Genomic DNA, 17,520 nt, shown 5'->3' with positions numbered 1-17,520 from the left:
AGGGGCCCGTGTGGGGGGAGCTGCGCGTAGCAGGACGGGGGGGAGCCGCGCACAGCAGGACTGGATGGGGAGGGGAGCCACGCCGTGCGTAGCAGGACTGGACGGGGGGGGGGGGGCGCGTAGCAGGACTGGACGGGGGGGAGGGGCCCGTGTGGGGGGAGCTGCGCGTAGCAGGACGGGGGGGAGCCGCGCACAGCAGGAGTGGATGGGGAGGGGAGCCACGCCGTGCGTAGCAGGACTGGACGGGGGAGGGGAGCCGCGCGTAGCAGGACTGGACGGGGGGGTTTCCTTGGCTTATACTCGAGTATATACCGTACATTTCACCTCAGAATTGAGAATTTTAATAATGACTAATTTTAGCAGGGAACGAAGCAGATTTCTCTCATTTACATGTGTACTTGATTGATGAAATAAAAATTATAATGGTTATGCTTTAGGTACAAAAGATAGGGACAGTGTCTGTTTATTGTGGCTATGTACATGTGTTGTTTCTTGAAACAGCATGAAGTTGAAAAGAATTCTAGTGGCTAGTGTGAAAACTGCAAATGGTTGTTGTCATACATGGATATGGAAAAAACATTGGGAGAAAAAAAAACACCCCCAAAATCTGATTTAAACAATAAGCCATTTTTGGATTTTTAGCTATTCTTTAAGGGAAACTAAATCTTGAAATTAATGAATAGACTTTTTAAAGTGAACCTGTCACCAGGTTTGGTCGATACAGCCATCACCTTTCAGCGCTGATATACTGCATGCCACACATCTCCAGATCCATACGCTAAATGAAACCCTCGGCCTCCATTTTATCTGCCAAACCATGCCCCTGGGCTGGGGAAATGTGAGTGGTCATTCCCACCCATCTATTCCAGCCTTGGAATTGCCTAATAACTCTCTCAGCACTATATGTGCTGTTGCATGCTTTCCGAGCTCACATCACTGAAGCTACCAAGCGTGTCCGGTTTCCATCTTACAATATACACATGAGAGATAAATGCAAGCATAGTTAACATGGTGCACAAAATTACCTTTGTGAAAGTCCAGGAGCCCCCACACCCAACGCACGTTCGCACTATAATGCTTTGTCCTAGGGAGATGTTGCCATTGGAGGATGTTTAGATGCCTTTCTTTATTCATGGCAGCGTTCCATTTAAAGGGCTTGACCCTAGTGATGGGTCATCAACACATGAATGGTGGGGGTCCGAATCCCTGCGCTCCCCACTTATCGCCTCTGAAGTCAGCCAGTGTACAGAGTGGAGGCAGCTCTGTACCAGAGGCCGCTCCTGACCACTACACATCAGCACCTTATATTTAGACATTTGGTTAATGGGCCCCACTGTAGTCTTAAAAGGGGCTTCTGTTCCGCCCACCTCACTAGAGGCTGCCGGTGAGAGATTCACTTATGTTGTCTGCACTATGAGGGGAACATGCTGATGTAAGAAGTGCTGTGTGTTACATACCGCCTGGAATATATTTAGTAAGCGGCTGAGGATGTTACTTTTAGCATCACTAATGGCCGGGCTGGACAGACTGCTTGTTATTCGTGATAAGCTTGCACTGATGTGACCTCAGACTGCACATAGCCAGGGCTTTAATAGTCCTATTTCATAGCTCTGTTATTACAGCCATTCAGCCTAATGGACGTTATCGCTGCTCACCCCCTTGGTCACCTCTTATCAGAATTATCTGCACATGTTGGTAACCTCACCCTCTGGAGCCGTCTGTATAGCTTGGAGCAGAAAATGGCGTTTCATAATGTCTCTCATCCCCATGCCTCCCATAGGGCTACATTATGTAGTGTGTGAATGTCCTCCCAGTGATTGTGTCGTGTTTCGACCAGTATAAACCGATGCATAAAACAAAGCCCACTACTCAGACACGGGAGCTATTATGGGTTGTACTAAGGAGTCCATTGCTTACGGCTTGTCTATTCCCACCCCTGCTGGCGTGCAATCCACATTTAACATTGCTCTTACCAATCTAGCGGCAAAATACAGCTTTTGTGGTGATGTCTTTGCCTAAACGGAAGCCATTTGTTCTATTTCCATAGATAATGTATTATGGTTATCAGAATAAGTCCTAAAATAATAAAAGTACCTGCCTGTTAAATCCTCAGTGTTCCACCGTCACCGGTCTGGTGCTCTGCTGACCTAACTCAAGGGGTGTCAAACTGCATTCCTCGAGGGCTGCACACAGGTCATGTTTTCAGGATTTCCTTGTACTGCACAGGTGATAATTTAATCACCAACTCATTATTTGTGTAGGTTATTAAATTATCACCTGTGCAGTACAAGGAAATCCTGAAAACATGACCTGTTTGCAGCCCTCGAGGAATGCAGTTTGACACCCCTGACCTAACTGCAGCGGTAATGTGCTATTTACACATGTGACCTCTGCAGTCAATCACTGGCTGCAGTGGTTCTCGGGATTTACCATGTGAGTCCTAACCACCCCTCCCCCCTTCTAATTGTCCCAGCCAGTTTTGATTGTATTCTGGGTTCCCATGGTCCTGCCTGTAGAATTTTTCCTGCACACTGACTCGAATATTTCCATGCTGAAATAGGCAATCATCCTAGCATTCCTATCCAAAGTGCTGATGCTCCTGTGACTAGTGGCTTGTGGGGCCATGGAATGTGTACGTACGTCTGTTATTGGCAGAAATGGCTACGTATAATATCTTCGTTCCCCTAGGAAATGGAGGCTTTTAGTGCTGAGCTCAGATTTAGGGTTGCTGGTAGTTTTGAGCCGGGGAGGTGCAGCCAGAACTGTATCCTGCCAGCTCCAGGAAGCACAGGAATGTTTATGTGGCTTGTCCCAGGCAGGCTGCCGAGCACTGGTCGGGTGGGCTTCATTCCAACATGAGCTGGAATTGCAGCGCTCTCTTTTCATAGCTAGAGGCGGTTGTGTTTTCTGGGGAAGTGTCCGATCTCCGGACACCAGATGGGCCGTTGGGTTCTGCCCCAGAGTTGTTAGCCCAGTGGTGTACACAAGTGGTGAGCTGGTCCGGTTCTCAGCTCTACATCTGTTCCAGGGCTGTTTCCATGAAGTCAGCAGATTACCGAGGTTCTGCATTTTCCAGCGGTTATGTCATACTTTTAGGCTGGATTTGCGCACAGGGTTTTGATAGTTTATCTTGCCGTCTTCCTAATTTCTTTTGCTCTACCTGTAAACACTGAGTATAGATGTAATTTTAGGACCTAATCCAAATTTTTTAAAATCTACGGTATGTAAAGCATTTTTTTCCCCCTCATTGTGTATATACGGTAAGTCCATTTTTTTTCACAAAACACCCTGGGGTTTGGCAGTTTAATGTTTTTATTAAGGTTTCTCTACCGTAGTTGAATGAGTTTTCCATGTCTCTTTAATGTTCATGTATGCTCCCCGCGTGATAAAAAAAAGATAGTGTATACTTTCCTTCCGTTGGATTAAAAAAAAAAAAAACCTGCAAAAACATTTTAATTTTTCCTTTTTTTTTTTTTTTTAACCAGATACTTAATGTGTGCACGTACAGGGAATTTCCCCCCTTTTCTCGGCTCCCTCCTGCCCCTGTACGTTTAATTCTTGGAGACATTCTGTGACATTCTCAGGAATGATGTGGTTGGAAAGAGGTGCTTCATTACCTGCTTAGACCCTTCAGGTCAGGACAGGAGGGAGCAGCGGGGACCTCTGGAGACTTTCTGCTGTGGGTTAACAAGTGCACGGTGTTCTCAGAAAGTTTTTACACAAGTGTCTCTTAAAATGAGGAAGGGGAAAAAAAATCTTGACGTCTAAATAGGTCTCAGTGGCTCTTCTGTAGAATGCCATCAGAAAATGACTGATTTTTTAATGGATTATTGGCCAGTACATGCAGATCGGTGGAGTCCGGGTCCTGAGACCATTTGCTTCAGCACTGAGCACGTGCACAGGTGGTGTCCTGGCGCCAGAGAAGGTCTGTGGGGTTACACCGCTCTGTGCACGCATGCAGGAGCCCTATGGACGTGAGCGCTTCTGGATGGTGTTTTACGCAATTGCTGGTGGGGGAGTCAGAACCCACCCACCCCCACCAATCTGCAGGACATTTAACAGACAAAAACTTAGTTGTTGAGTTGTAAAGTTAGACTTTTAAAATAGGATACTTGAAATATCTAAAAAATGTTTTAAATAAAAATAGATTTGCACATAGCACATGCCACATTAACATGACCTGAAAAGTCAGCTTTTTCCATAATATATGGCACTTTTGAATAGAGAAACCAGAAGACTGCATATTCTGACTTCATTCAGTATCTTGTAATTCCGTTAATGACAAGGACATATCTGACGTTTTGCTTCCTGAAGGAAAAATGAAGGACTTATTTGTGCTGCTTGCGTTTATTAAAAATGATATTTTTAGAACTGTCTTTTGTCCGTGAGATCAGCTCTAAGTAGACTAGATGTTGTCTCGCACACACTGCGCTTGTAAATTAGAGGCAGTCTTGCTCCCCTATCTCACTGAATCATACTCGGAAGGTTCAGCATTGAGCACATCAAACACCAGTACGGAGCAGTGTAGCTGTGAATCCAGCTATGGGAGATTCACTAGAAACTGTAGCTTGTGTTTTGGTGTCACTCTTTCTACCCCCACTCCCTTGTTCATATCTTTCTATTGGCTGCAATATGTAGCCTAAGCTGCCTCTGCACAGAGTATTGTAAATGACGTGTACCCAGATATGCAGAGGTCTGTGGAGAAGCGGGCTAGAAAGTCAAGAAAGGGGCGTAACAAAGGTTCTTATCTTGTACTGTTGCTTTTCATAGAAAAGTGTAAATGATTGGGAGATTGCACTGCAATCAATCAATAACACAGGAACGTAACCAGCAAATGCCAGGCCCTACACCCAGCCTGCCCTATACCGGACTGCCCTGCAGCCTGACACCTCCCATTGCTTTTATCTTGGAACAGGTTTATTCTGTAGGAATACATTGAGTTGTATGTATGTGGAAATGTCATTAACTTTTCATGTGACAAATATCAGGAGGAAGGATATCGTGTGGAACCCAATTGAAACTTGAGCTGCAGCACTGGAAATACCGGTGTCAGCCTGATCACGGACCTTTACCTAATTTGTAGCGATGGCTATCCTCTATACGCTGTTACACAGAATTGGTTTGCTTTATAGGAGAAATGGTGCGCTCCCTGCTTAATGAAAAATGATGATCTCAAAAAGAACTGGTCACCTAAAATCCATGGTTTTCAGCTAGCTTTGTGAAGTGTGTTTTCTCTGACAGAGTACGGCTGTGTGCACACGTTGCAGATTTTTCGCTATAAAAACGCATACATTATGCATCCCATCATTTAGAATGCATTCCGCAATTTTTGTGCACATGATGCGTTTTTTTTCTGCGTCCCGCAGCATACAGCAGCCTGGGCTCTGCACTTGTAGCACCTCCTGTAATGATAACGGCGTTCCATCTATTATGATGCACTTTGTAACTTACATTCTTTTGTTCTCCATTAGGTTTAAGTGTGGGAAGACACAAACTTCAGAAGCATGGTTGAAGCACAGGCCTTCATTCTGCACACAGACGGAGTGGTGGTGATAACTGGTAAAGCCTTATATATTTCTCTCCTCATTTCTGCGCTCTTCTTTCTCATCTCCTCTCTTCTCATATACAGCTAAGTTCCTAGTAGAGCCCATTACATGGCACGTTATCGTCATCACTGGAGGTTTAATGCTTATTAGGTATGAGGAACCCTTTTATAACACTGGCACTGCTGAAACCTGCTGGAAGTGGAAGAGGCGCCAAATTCATTAAAGGGCACACGCCACTTAATAAATGTAGCATCTTTTCTGATTGGTGTGTGCCACACAAGTAATTCTACTCTAGTCAGTGATTGGAGTAGCATTTCTGCCCAAAAATAAGTCTCCACTTTTCATGAATTGGACAGATGGATGGGACTCCCCTCCATTTCATTGGAGATAATCTCCAGTGGTGTGACAGTGCTGATTTGCAGATTTTTTTTTTTTTCATAACTCCACAAAAGTTGCGCTATTACAAAGTTTTTGGTTGTTGTTGTGTAAAAGCTTTGATGAATTGGCCCCTTAATTTATCGATTTCGGTAACAAGTGAGACAGCATCACAAGAGAAAATACCTGCTCTTGATATGGCAGCTTCCATTAAATGATACACTCCATTTCTGTTGTGGATGCTGGCCATATGTGATGTTAACACACAGGGATGCACAGGCCGAGGAGATGGATGGGTGCAGTGTGTGTGTTTGGTGCAAGGATGAGAATATATGAGATGTAGACATGACAGTGGAGTCACTGGATGCTGGAAATAGAAGGTTATTTTAATACATTTTATATGCAGATTTTACCTCCCTATATTAGAAAACCTTTCATCTAGTGAAAGCCCTTTTTGCACATAGTGTGCGGCAGTTGTACATTTCTGAATTTAGTGTATTGTATGTAAATGGAGTGTAAAAAAAAAAACCCAATCCTGCTTGGGTGCTGGTGGTGTAGTTTCTGCTGGTACACTCTGCTCTGGGCCAGGCCGGCTGAGCTGCTTCTTGCAGTGTAGCTCCATTTCACAAGATGTGACTGGTGGCTACAGATGTGTATGACAGACGTCTGCGTTTCTATCTTTCCAGGAACCCTTCCCCAGCGCTCCTCCTAACAGTGGACAGTATGGCGTTCTTTGTAGCTCCACAGCCAGTGGGAGGTTTACACTATCCAGCTTGGCTATCCTGCATTCATGGAAAGCATGTCACTTCTTCATATCAGATACAATTCTATTTACACGCAGGTGACGCTGCAGGATGTAGAGTTCTGCAGAAGTGCGCCTGTGGTCTCCAGTTTTCTTTTCCTAATTCCTGTGTCTACATGTCATTTACATAAGCAAAACCATTTTAAGACCTAATTTCCAAAGCTCCCCCATTCAGCAGGAAGTGGGAGGATAGTGGTAATCCCTTTAGTGGTGTCTCCAGACATGGCATTTAGGCAATCCAGGAACTCAGGAGAATTCAAAAGGGGAAGAAGTGAGCTTGAAAAACCCTTCTGGCCATTGTGAATGTATCTTCTGTATCATGGTGCATCTGTTTGTGGTACTGGTGATGCAAAAACCCAGAGCAGGATGATAAGAAAGGGCAAAAGATAAGGCAAGTCCCAACATGTGACATAGTAAGAATAGCAAATATCTGGTGTGGATACTGAAGTAGACATAATGTACCTACAAATCTGCTGACTAGGTGCATTGTCTGTCATTACTTAAGAAATTTCCAAGAACCCATTGCAGAAACTAGAGAACTTCTAAGGCTTAAAGAGCATGAACATATTCGGTAGCTTTAATATATATAATAAATGTGTGTGTATATGTATATACATGTATATTACAATACAGAGCACCACTCTGGTGATTTTGCTTGTAGTAAAATGACTATCGGTCCTCTTCTGCTGTTCTCCACCACTCCAATCATCTTCGGTTGTTGTGACTACCTGGATCGCTCCAGTGTTCGCTGGGCGAACAGGAAGTCACTTCTCATGTGTAAGCCTGAGAGCCAGAATGAGGCTAGATGGGACTACATTGAGAGCTTGTGACCTCTGCCTTCTGGTCAGTCAGGAGCTGCGGTCACAAGATGGCGGAGCGCTAGAATGAGTATTAGTTAGCAGCTGGTAAGTATTTTACTACAAGCAGGAAACTGACACTTGTGTTTATTCGGACTCCCATGACAGCACACGAGAGAGGGGATCCGCCCTTAAGGAACAGGAAACCTACAGATACAAAAGGGCGGCACCTCTCCCCATGCATCAGTTGGTTTCCTGTTCCTGAAGGGACTGGATGCCTATAGATACTACAGGAGTCCAGGCCGGCCGGACCGATTCTGGTGGCGAGAGGGTCTCCCACTTCGGCCGGTGCGGGTACCTGAAGTAGTCACGGTGGCCCTGGCAGGGCGGCACGGCGGTGACTAGGCAGCGAGGAGCGGTCGCCAGGGGGTGTCCGGTCTCCGGGGCCAGCGTCTGGTAAGTCGCCCTTCCCGTGGGCTGTGGGTCTCTCTGGAGCAGGGGGGAGCGCGGCGGCATCTGGGGGGCGCCGATCGGATCGTAGCTGGCCGGCCTCGGCGTTCCACGAGAGCTGCAGCGCTGACAGGAAGCGCTGTAAGCTGTGGTGACGTCGGGGGGCGGAGCCAGCGACGTCTTCCGGATCGGTGAGCTCCTGCGCATGCGCGGGGGCTCCAAGATGGCGGCGCCCACCGGAGATCATGCCGCAATCCCTCCGGAGCGATGATTGATTCCCCACAGCTGCGGGGGGGCGGGAAAATTAAACAAGCAAGCTGGGCAAGGTGCGCTGACCGAAGGAGGGGCCTTATAAGGCGGCTCCAGCAGCATGTTCCCAGGTTCTGGCTCCAATTTACTGAAAATGGATTCAGATCAGGATCAGCAGGTTGTGCTGCTGGAACAAGCATCCCAGAAACCCAAGGAGAAGGAACATGAAAAAAGGAGCGATGGTTCGGGCCGCAGAAGCTCCTCCAGACAGGGGTCTGGAGGGTCAGTCAAAAAGGATCCCCCTCGTGCTTCGGTATTTCTGGGTGTGAGCAGCCACTGGTAAGTGATCTTCGAGAAAGTTCACTTAGTGACTAGTCTCCCCTCATGTGTTTTATGCAGGGAAGGAAAAACGTCAGTAAGGCGAAGCATAGGGAATGTGCCATCTGCGGGGTTCCCTTGCCTGACTCACACCCTAAAAAACTATGTGACCCCTGTATCCAGCAGACGGTGAGGTTCTGGAAGGAGGGGAGGGGGTATAGCATGTAGATTTTACACTCTAGTCTACCTTACTTATCCCCGTAGGTAGCCGAAGAATCCTCCTCTATTACGGCCAGTCTCAAGGAGATGATTAGAATGGAGGTTAAAGAGTCCTTTAAAAACCTTTCACAGTCAGGAGGTTCTAGGCAGAGAACTGAGTGGGCATCTGATTCGTCTGTGGAAAAGGACAAGTCCGAAGAATCAGACAATTCAGCAGCATCATCCTCCTCTTCGGAAGAAGACGCTGCTCGGTTTTGCCTACCCCTAGAAAGGATAGACAAATTGGTAAAGGCGGTCAGAGGCACAATGGGTATATCGGAACCCAAGCCTCAACTATCCAAAGAACAAATGATGTTCAGTGGATTGGAGCAAAAGAAGCGCAGAGTGTTTCCTTTAAATGAGAAAATACAAGATCTTATTAATAGGGAATGGAGGAAACCTGAGAGAAAAGGCTCCTTACCACCTGCGCAAAAACGCCGATACCCTTTTGATGACCCAGCAGTAGGTAACTGGGAGAAAGCACCCAAGCTGGATGCAGCAATTGCCAAGGTAGCTAAACGATCTTCTCTCCCATTTGAAGATATGGGAACACTTAAAGACCCCCTGGATAGGAAAGTGGATACCTTCCTGAAGGGAACCTGGGAGATGGCAGCTGGCTCCTTAAGACCTGCGGTAGCTTCAACCTGCACGGCAAGGTCAATGATGGTCTGGCTGGACCAGTTGGAGACCCAATTAAAACAAGGGGCCTCTAGAGAGTCCATTCTCTCAGCATTACCTGTAATCCAGGAGGGGGCGGCTTTTTTATCAGACGCCTCAATTGACTCCGTAAAGTTGGCAGCTAGAGCAGCAGGACTTTCTAATGCTGCAAGGAGAGCCCTATGGCTGAAATGCTGGCCGGGGGATATGCAGGCAAAAGCGAAGCTCTGCGCTATCCCTTGTAAAGGCGAATATTTATTTGGGCCTACCCTGGATGAACTCCTGGAGAAAGCAGGAGATGATAAGAAAAAGTTTCCCAACCTGTTCAATCCATACCGTCGTCCCTTCAACAAAAGAAGGTTCAACCGGGGAGGAAAGCGAGCCTTTTCACCAGGGAGAGATCGTCCCAGATGGGAGGATAGGCGAAAGCGAGGTACAGGTCTCATGTTTCGCCGTAACCAGACGGAAAATAAAAAACAAGACCAATGACTGGCAATTCCAGTGGGAGGGAGACTATTGCATTTCTCGGCAGAGTGGTCGAAAATCACAAACAGCGTTTGGATAAAAGACACTGTTTCCCATGGTCTCAAGCTGGAATTTGTTCATATTCCACAGGACAAATTTAGGTTAACACCCTGGCGCTCATCTCCCACTGAACAATTCGCCCTAGAAGAGGAAGTGAGGACTCTTTGTTCCAAAAATGTTTTGGTAGAAGTGCCGTATTCTCAGGCAGGGGAAGGGTTTTACTCTCCCCTGTTCCTAATCCAGAAGCCTGATAAATCTTACAGGACCATTATAAATCTTAAGGGTCTCAATAAGTTTTTGGTGAAACATACTTTCAAAATGGAGTCCATCAATTCGGCAATAAAAATGCTTTTCAACAACTGTTTCATGGTAGTAGTGGATTTGAAAGATGCCTACTATCATGTACCCATTCATGCTGATTTCCAACGATACCTGAGGGTAGCGATACTAATGGGGGGTAGGATTCGACATTTTCAATTCAGAGCGCTCCCCTTTGGGATCACCTCGGCACCTAGGGTGTTTACTAAAATAATTGCGGAAGTTATGGCGCATTTAAGAGAGTCAAATATCCTTATAGTCCCCTACTTAGACGATTTCCTCATTGTAGGTAACTCGGTAGATCATTGTCTGTCACAATGGGAGATTGCTAAAACCAAACTAGAACGGTTGGGTTGGATCATAAACTTTGAAAAATCTAAATTACAGCCCCTAAATGTTCAAAAATTCCTGGGGTTAATGTTGAATTCAGTGACACAGCAGTGTCTCCTCCCTATAGAGAAAATGGACCAAATTCAGAGTTTTGTATTAAGAGCAATCAATACACCTTCCATGACACTTAGGCAAGCAATGTCTCTACTTGGGTCACTCACATCTTGCATCCCAGCAGTTAAGTGGGCTCAGTTCCACACCAGGTCCCTACAAAATGAAGTCCTGTTCCATGACAGAGCCTTAGGAGGCGCATTGAATGGAAAATTGACATTGAGGCCGATAACATTGAATTCCCTTAGATGGTGGCTAGATAAACAAAATTTATCAGCAGGGGTTCCCTGGATGATAGATGTCACCCACGTGATAACCACGGATGCCAGCTCTTCAGGGTGGGGAGCCTATATGGGGGACATGGTGGTCCAGGGACAGTGGGAACCCTTCACAACATTTTCATCAAATCAAAGAGAGTTGTTGGCGGTTGAACTGGCTGTTAAAAAATTCCTCGTATATCTGCAGGGCCAGCACGTCAGAATTCTGTCGGACAACAGAGTGGCGGTCGCTTACATAAACCGGCAAGGGGGAACTCGTTCCGAAACTTTAATGCGGATCACGGATCGGTTGTTCCAGGTGGCAGAGCTCAATTTTCTATCTTTGACAGCTCTTCACATCAAAGGAAAAGAAAATGTGGCAGCAGATTTCCTCAGCCGAAATGTGTTAAAACAGGGAGAGTGGTCTCTCAACGAGGACATTTTCAATCTTGTCGTCCGCAGATGGGGTCAACCAGTGGTGGATCTATTCGCCACCAGAAACAACAGAAAAGTAAAACTTTTTTGCTCCCTAAATCCCAGGGAGAATCCCCTGGCGGTAGACGCGTTTCTCATAAAATGGGATTTTCCACTAGCCTATGCTTTCCCACCACTGAACCTGATACCTCTAGTGGTGAGGAAAATCAGGGAGGATCGAGCGAAAGTCATCCTTATCGCCCCCTTTTGGCCCAGAAGAACCTGGTTTGCCTGGCTCAAGACAATGTCTGTAGCGGTCCCCTGGGTACTGCCAGAGATCCCGAACTTGCTTTCGCAGGGACCGATCTCCCATCCACAAGTGACGGGGCTCCATTTGACGGCATGGTGTTTGAACGGTCACTATTAGTGGGAAAAGGCTTCTCTCCAAACTTGGTGGAGACGCTCCTAAAGAGTAGAAAGCAAATAACTACGAAAATCTACTCTAGGACTTGGAGAAAGTTCTTGTCTTGTTCAAAGTTTAATATCCAAGACGGGGTGCCAGTACAACAAATCCTAGAGTTCCTACAGAAGGGGTTCGAGTTGAAACTCTCTCCTAGTACCCTTAGGGTACAGGTCTCAGCTTTAGGTGCCCTGTTTTCCTGTAATATAGCGAATAACTACTGGATAGCGAGGTTTATGAAGGCAGTTAGTAGATCTACACCACTGCATAAAGACAGAACAGTTCCATGGGATTTAAATTTAGTTCTGTCCTCTCTAACTAAACCCCCCTTTGAACCTCTGCAGGAGGCCTCGATCAAAATGTTGACACTTAAGACAGCCTTCCTGATCGCCATAACCTCAGCTCGCAGGATAGGGGATATACAGGCACTTTCCAGAGCTCCTCCATACACTGAAATCTTGTCAGACAGAGTAGTCCTTAGACCAGACCCAGCATATCTGCCAAAGGTGGCGACACGGTTCCATAGATCACAGGAGATAGTTTTACCGTCCTTTATTCCTAATCCCTCTAATCCTAAAGAGCAGGAGCTTCATACGTTAGACGTCAGGAGATCTCTTCTTCAGTATATTTCAGCTACTGATAATTGGAAGAAGGATGGGGCACTGCTTCTTTCCTTCCAAGGTCCAAAGAAAGGATTTAGAGTATCGAAATATTTACTGGCTAAATGGATTAGGGAAACTATCTCTCTAGCTTATACAGCAGGTGGGGGGCCAGCTCCGCAGAACCTAAAGGCACATTCCACCCGGGCCATGGCGTCATCCTGGGCAGAAAGATCTGGAGTGTCAGTGGAGCAGATATGTAAGGCGGCCACATGGTCATCCCCTTCCACTTTCTTTAAACACTATCGGTTGGATTTGGGGTCCTCCTCTGATCTTTCCTTTGGGTTAAGGGTGCTACAATCTATAGTCCCTCCCTAAGGTAGCTTACATCTCTGTAAATCTCTCGTGTGCTGTCATGGGAGTCCGAATAAAGCATTAAGCTACTTACTGGTAGCGGCATTTTTCGGAGGCCCTTGACAGCACCCTTAGTTCCCTCCCTATTCACGTGGGGGTAGCACTTCCTGATATGTATATAGCGTAATATGTAAATCTCACGTATGGTGTCTTATTACAATAATGGGTTATTTTGTTTCAAATGTATATAATGTATATATTGTATATTTGTGTACCACTAACCGCGGCAGTCCTCTCAGGCTCTGAAATACAACTGATGCATGGGGAGAGGTGCCGCCCTTTTGTATCTGTAGGTTTCCTGTTCCTTAAGGGCGGATCCCCTCTCTCGTGTGCTGTCATGGGCCTCCGAAAAATGCCGCTACCAGTAAGTAGCTTAATGCTTTTCACTCCTGGGGTGGAATAAAAAGTAAACAAAAATGCCTGGATTGGTCCTTTAACCCCTAAAGGTACCGTCACATTTAGCGACGCTGCAGCGATCTAGACAACCATGCCGATCGCTGCAGCGTCGCTGTGTGGTCGCTGGAGAGCTGTCACACAGACAGCTCTCCAGTGACCAACGATGCCGAAGTCCCCGGGTAACCAGAGTAAACATCGGGTTACTAAGTTTAGGGCCGCGCTTAGTAACCCGATGTTTACCCTGGTTACCAGTGTAAATGTAAAAAAAAAAACAAACACAACATACTTACATTCCGGTGTCTGTCCCCCGGCATTCTGCTTCCCTGCGTTTTGCTTCCCTGCACTGTGTAAGCGCCAGCCGTAAAGCAGAGTGGTGACGTCACCGCTGTGCTTTACGGCCAGCCGGCGCTCAGTCAGTGCAGGGAAGCAGAACGCAGGGAAGCAGAACGCCGGGGGACAGACACCGGAATGTAAGTATGTAGTGTTTTTTTTTTTTTTTTACATTTACACTGGTAACCAGGGTAAACATAGGGTTACTAAGCGCGGCCCTGCGCTTAGTAACCCAATGTTTACCCTGGTTACCAGTGTGTGTGACGCCGATTCAGCGATGTCTGCGGGAGATCCAGCGACGAAATAAAGCTCTGGCCGTTCTGCTCCGACCAACGACGTCACAGCAGGATCCAGATCACTGCTGCATGTCAAACACAACGATATCGCTATCCAGGACGCTGCAACGTCACGGATCGCTAGCGATATCGTTGTTAAGTTGTTCAGTGTGAAGGTACCTTAAGTCAAGCGAATTTTGAAAATGAATGATCAGGCCAAATTTTAGTGGTGCACTTTTACCTTCTTTCCGATCGCTGTCTTACATCGGCGACGAGGGAATACGGCCCTTCCCTTAGTGGCCACTGTTTTTATGCATATTGGTGGTCATTAAGGAGCTACAGGACAACCCCTGCTTAATCATTTCAGTGCCCCATATAAAATTAAAACAGCTGATCTTCACCTGTTCTTGTTGTGTTGGCACTACTATTCTTGGTGGGTTGCATGAAATTGTTGTGACACATGACCGGCCAAGAATAGCGCCAACATGTCAGGATCGGCATAGATGTGACAGGTGGGTATTGCTTGTTTTTATTTGATGTAGGGCACAGCAGGGGTTCCAGTATTGCACAATCCCTATTTTAAATTATTATTATTATTTATTTTTTTTACAATCTCTATGTAATACTGTACATACATTCAGAATGAGTTAACAGGGAATCTGTCAGTGAACTTGCTCTTCTATTTCTAACTTGATTTATGATCAAATCAGAGTTGAGCTTTCAGCTGGTCATGAATTGTCTTACTAGCTTGAGAACAGATAATTTTTTTTTTTTTAGCCCAAATGACAGGCATGTAAAGGGAATCTTTCAGCAGGATTTGACTGCCCAAACTATGAATATGTGCATGTAGCTGAAAGATAAGTTCAGCAATACTTTTATATGGCTAATTGGTTCCTCCCTTACTGAGAAATTACTGTTTAAATTGATGTGCAAATGAGGCTGAAGGACTAGGGTAGATCTCAAGCCTCTGTCACTCCAGCTCCATTTCCCCCTCCAATCTTCTACTTGATTGACAGCCTATATGCTGTGACTTCAGGCAATGGCACCTTCAGTCAAGCAGGAGGAACTAGCTCTGGCTGGGGAATAGAGCTGGAGTGACAGAGGCTTCAGATCTTCCATAGTTCTTCATCCTCAGAGGCCACAATAACTCCTCTAACATCAAAAAGTATGTCTATGCATTAGAATAATTTGAGGTAGTGCAAATTACGTGCTCCCCCTTGACTAAAAATACTCAACATTAAGAGGATTATTTATAGCCTTCTGTAAAAGCACAACCCTGATCATGTAAAGGTATTGCTGGACTTGGCTGTGAAAGATCTACATGCTCATATAAATAGTTTGGGACGTGGGGGGTGGAATTCTGCTGACAGATTCTGTTTAAAAGTGACCGCCATTTTGGGATTTATTGCTAAAAGCAATAGTTTACATGAAAATAATCTGCAAAGTTTGTAATTTATCAGAGGAATCTGGGGCCCTTTAAATGGTGCTCCCCAGTGGCCACATGCTATTAATGTCAGTCAGAGATTGGCAGCAGTTAAGGAGTTAACCGCACCAGACGAAGCTCAGCTCCATTTGCGGCTGTTAAAGGCTAATGATCATTAAATACCACTGACGTAATAGTACGTCGCATGTCAGGAAGGAGGTTACCCTCAATTCATGGTTAAAGGCAAGAAAATCTGTATTCCGCAATGAGTGGTTAATTCTATGTATAGAGGAGGGAGGATCTAAAGGCAGAAACGCACGTCCTGCCGGACATTCTCATGAAACCACAGTAACACCTCAAAGGGAACCAGAGGTATTGCAGAATTGGGCTGGGTAACTCCTTTCCAAGGAAGCCGATTCCATCGCCATGTAGGTGTTTTCTCTGCCGTCACCATCCCCTGCTTCAATGATTGACACGCTCTGCTGCATGGCATCACCCCTGCTCTCTGCTGTCAATCAAGAAATGGAAGTTGGAAGAAGCAACTGACTGCAAGTGCACCATTACGCCCACCATGCACTTGTAAGCCCTAATTTGCATATGCATAAACACAAATGTCTGAATAACAGAGCACCACAAGGCGACAGAACAGACCTAGCCCCTCCTGTGTACTGCAGTTTACTAGGAACTATCTTATGGACAGGTGCTCTTTAAGTAAATGCCTTGGACAGCTTTTAAGAAAGCCAAGAGTGTGTCCGTAAGCTGGTAGAAGGCATTGAAGGGTTAATAACGCTGCATCAGCACATGACCATTATTACTTCCTGCTCAGCTAGGATGAGAAGGCAAACATTGTATGGATTATCCTTTGTTTAGTCAATAAGCGTACATGTGACAGCAAGGAATGCTGCAGCTAATGGACCAGATGACATTTCTATTTTTTTTCCAGCAACTTCCAAAGTTTTGTAGGCTAACGATCTTATCCAGACAGTGCCTGAGATTGTGAAAATTCTACCATATCCTCTTGTCATGTGCGAAGCCAGAGCAGAGATTTAGGGAAATCTTGTTTTGTCTCCTATGTATGTTTGTTTGTTTTTTTTTGTTTTTTTTTTAACTATATTCCTAGAAAAAGGCCATTGCTGTTTTTTTTAAAAATTGTTTTTTTGATCCAAAGTCAGCAGTGGATCCAGCAGGAGCAGGAAGAGAATTCAAGTCCTTCCTAAATAATATCTATTCCGTTTTAATCCATAATTTGTCATGTAAATTTTTAACAAAAGTCAGAAATGGCTTATTGTGTTTTAAACTATTCCGGGGCCATGTTCCCATAGAAAATGTTTTTTGTTTTTGTTTTTTTTTGTCCACAAAATGTACTGCCTCTCACAATTGAGCTAACATGGATGAGCATAAATTGTATTAATAGTGTTCGGCTTCTTGGTCTCCACTTTAGATGTAACCCTATCTTAGAGAGCCTATATATTATACAAAAAAATAATTTGACTGTTCACTAGGGATGGGCAGACCTGTGTGATGTCCGGGTGTCTAGTTCAGACAATGTTTTTTTTGGTTTTTTTTAAAGTTTGTTTTACGTACCAGAACATTACTCAAGCTTGATCCCGAACCCAGTTTGAGCACTGACGTCGGTTGTGAATTGCAATAATCTTACTGACTATTGCGTTTGTCGCAGCAGCCATATTCACACGCTACTCTCATTGTGTTCTGTCTGCCATGCTCAGTTGTCACATTAGTGATGTCACGGCTCAGCACTGCATCTGGATGTAGCAGTGTTGAGGGGGTTGCGCTTTTTACGATGAAAGAACTTTCCTCTGTGTGTGTTTATTTCTTTTGACTAAGTGGTTAGTAATGGGGGTGTCTTAAAGATTCCTTTCTGTTACTAACAACCGGGTCTTGATGTCGGCGGACATTACATAGATGACAGTAACCCCAAAATAATACCCTGCTTGCCTACACACCAGGACAAGCGGGAAGAACCTAAAGGATGTGTGTTTTCTGGAGTTGCTGAGGGCTGCTATTTTTTGGCTGGGGAGGACCAAGCATCCATAGACTTTCCCAGCCTGAGAATACCAGTTCATATCAGTCTGCTTTACCTTGACTGGTTATCAAAAAAATAGAGGGGGACCCCATGCTGTTCTTTTTTTTTTTCTTAAATGTTAAAGTAATTAAAAAAATAAAACTGCACGGAGGGGGGGCCTCTATTTTTGATA

General features: G+C 45.4%; 1 protein-coding gene across 2 annotated transcripts in view; it reads left to right on the top strand.

Moving 5' to 3' along the window:
* Positions 1-17,520, top strand: part of AFF4 (ALF transcription elongation factor 4) — a 100,075-nt gene that overhangs the window by 20,059 nt on the left and 62,496 nt on the right. For both annotated transcript variants that reach the window (XM_069764022.1, XM_069764021.1), the window contains exon 2: positions 5,472-5,559. The gene's annotated coding sequence lies outside the window, so the exon portion shown is untranslated. The remainder of the gene's footprint in view (positions 1-5,471; positions 5,560-17,520) is intronic.

Source organism: Ranitomeya imitator, chromosome 4 (genome assembly GCF_032444005.1).
Source record: "Ranitomeya imitator isolate aRanImi1 chromosome 4, aRanImi1.pri, whole genome shotgun sequence".
NCBI lineage: Eukaryota > Metazoa > Chordata > Amphibia > Anura > Dendrobatidae > Ranitomeya > Ranitomeya imitator.
Note: the sequence above shows the minus strand (reverse complement) of the source record. Positions and strands in the feature narration are given on the sequence as shown.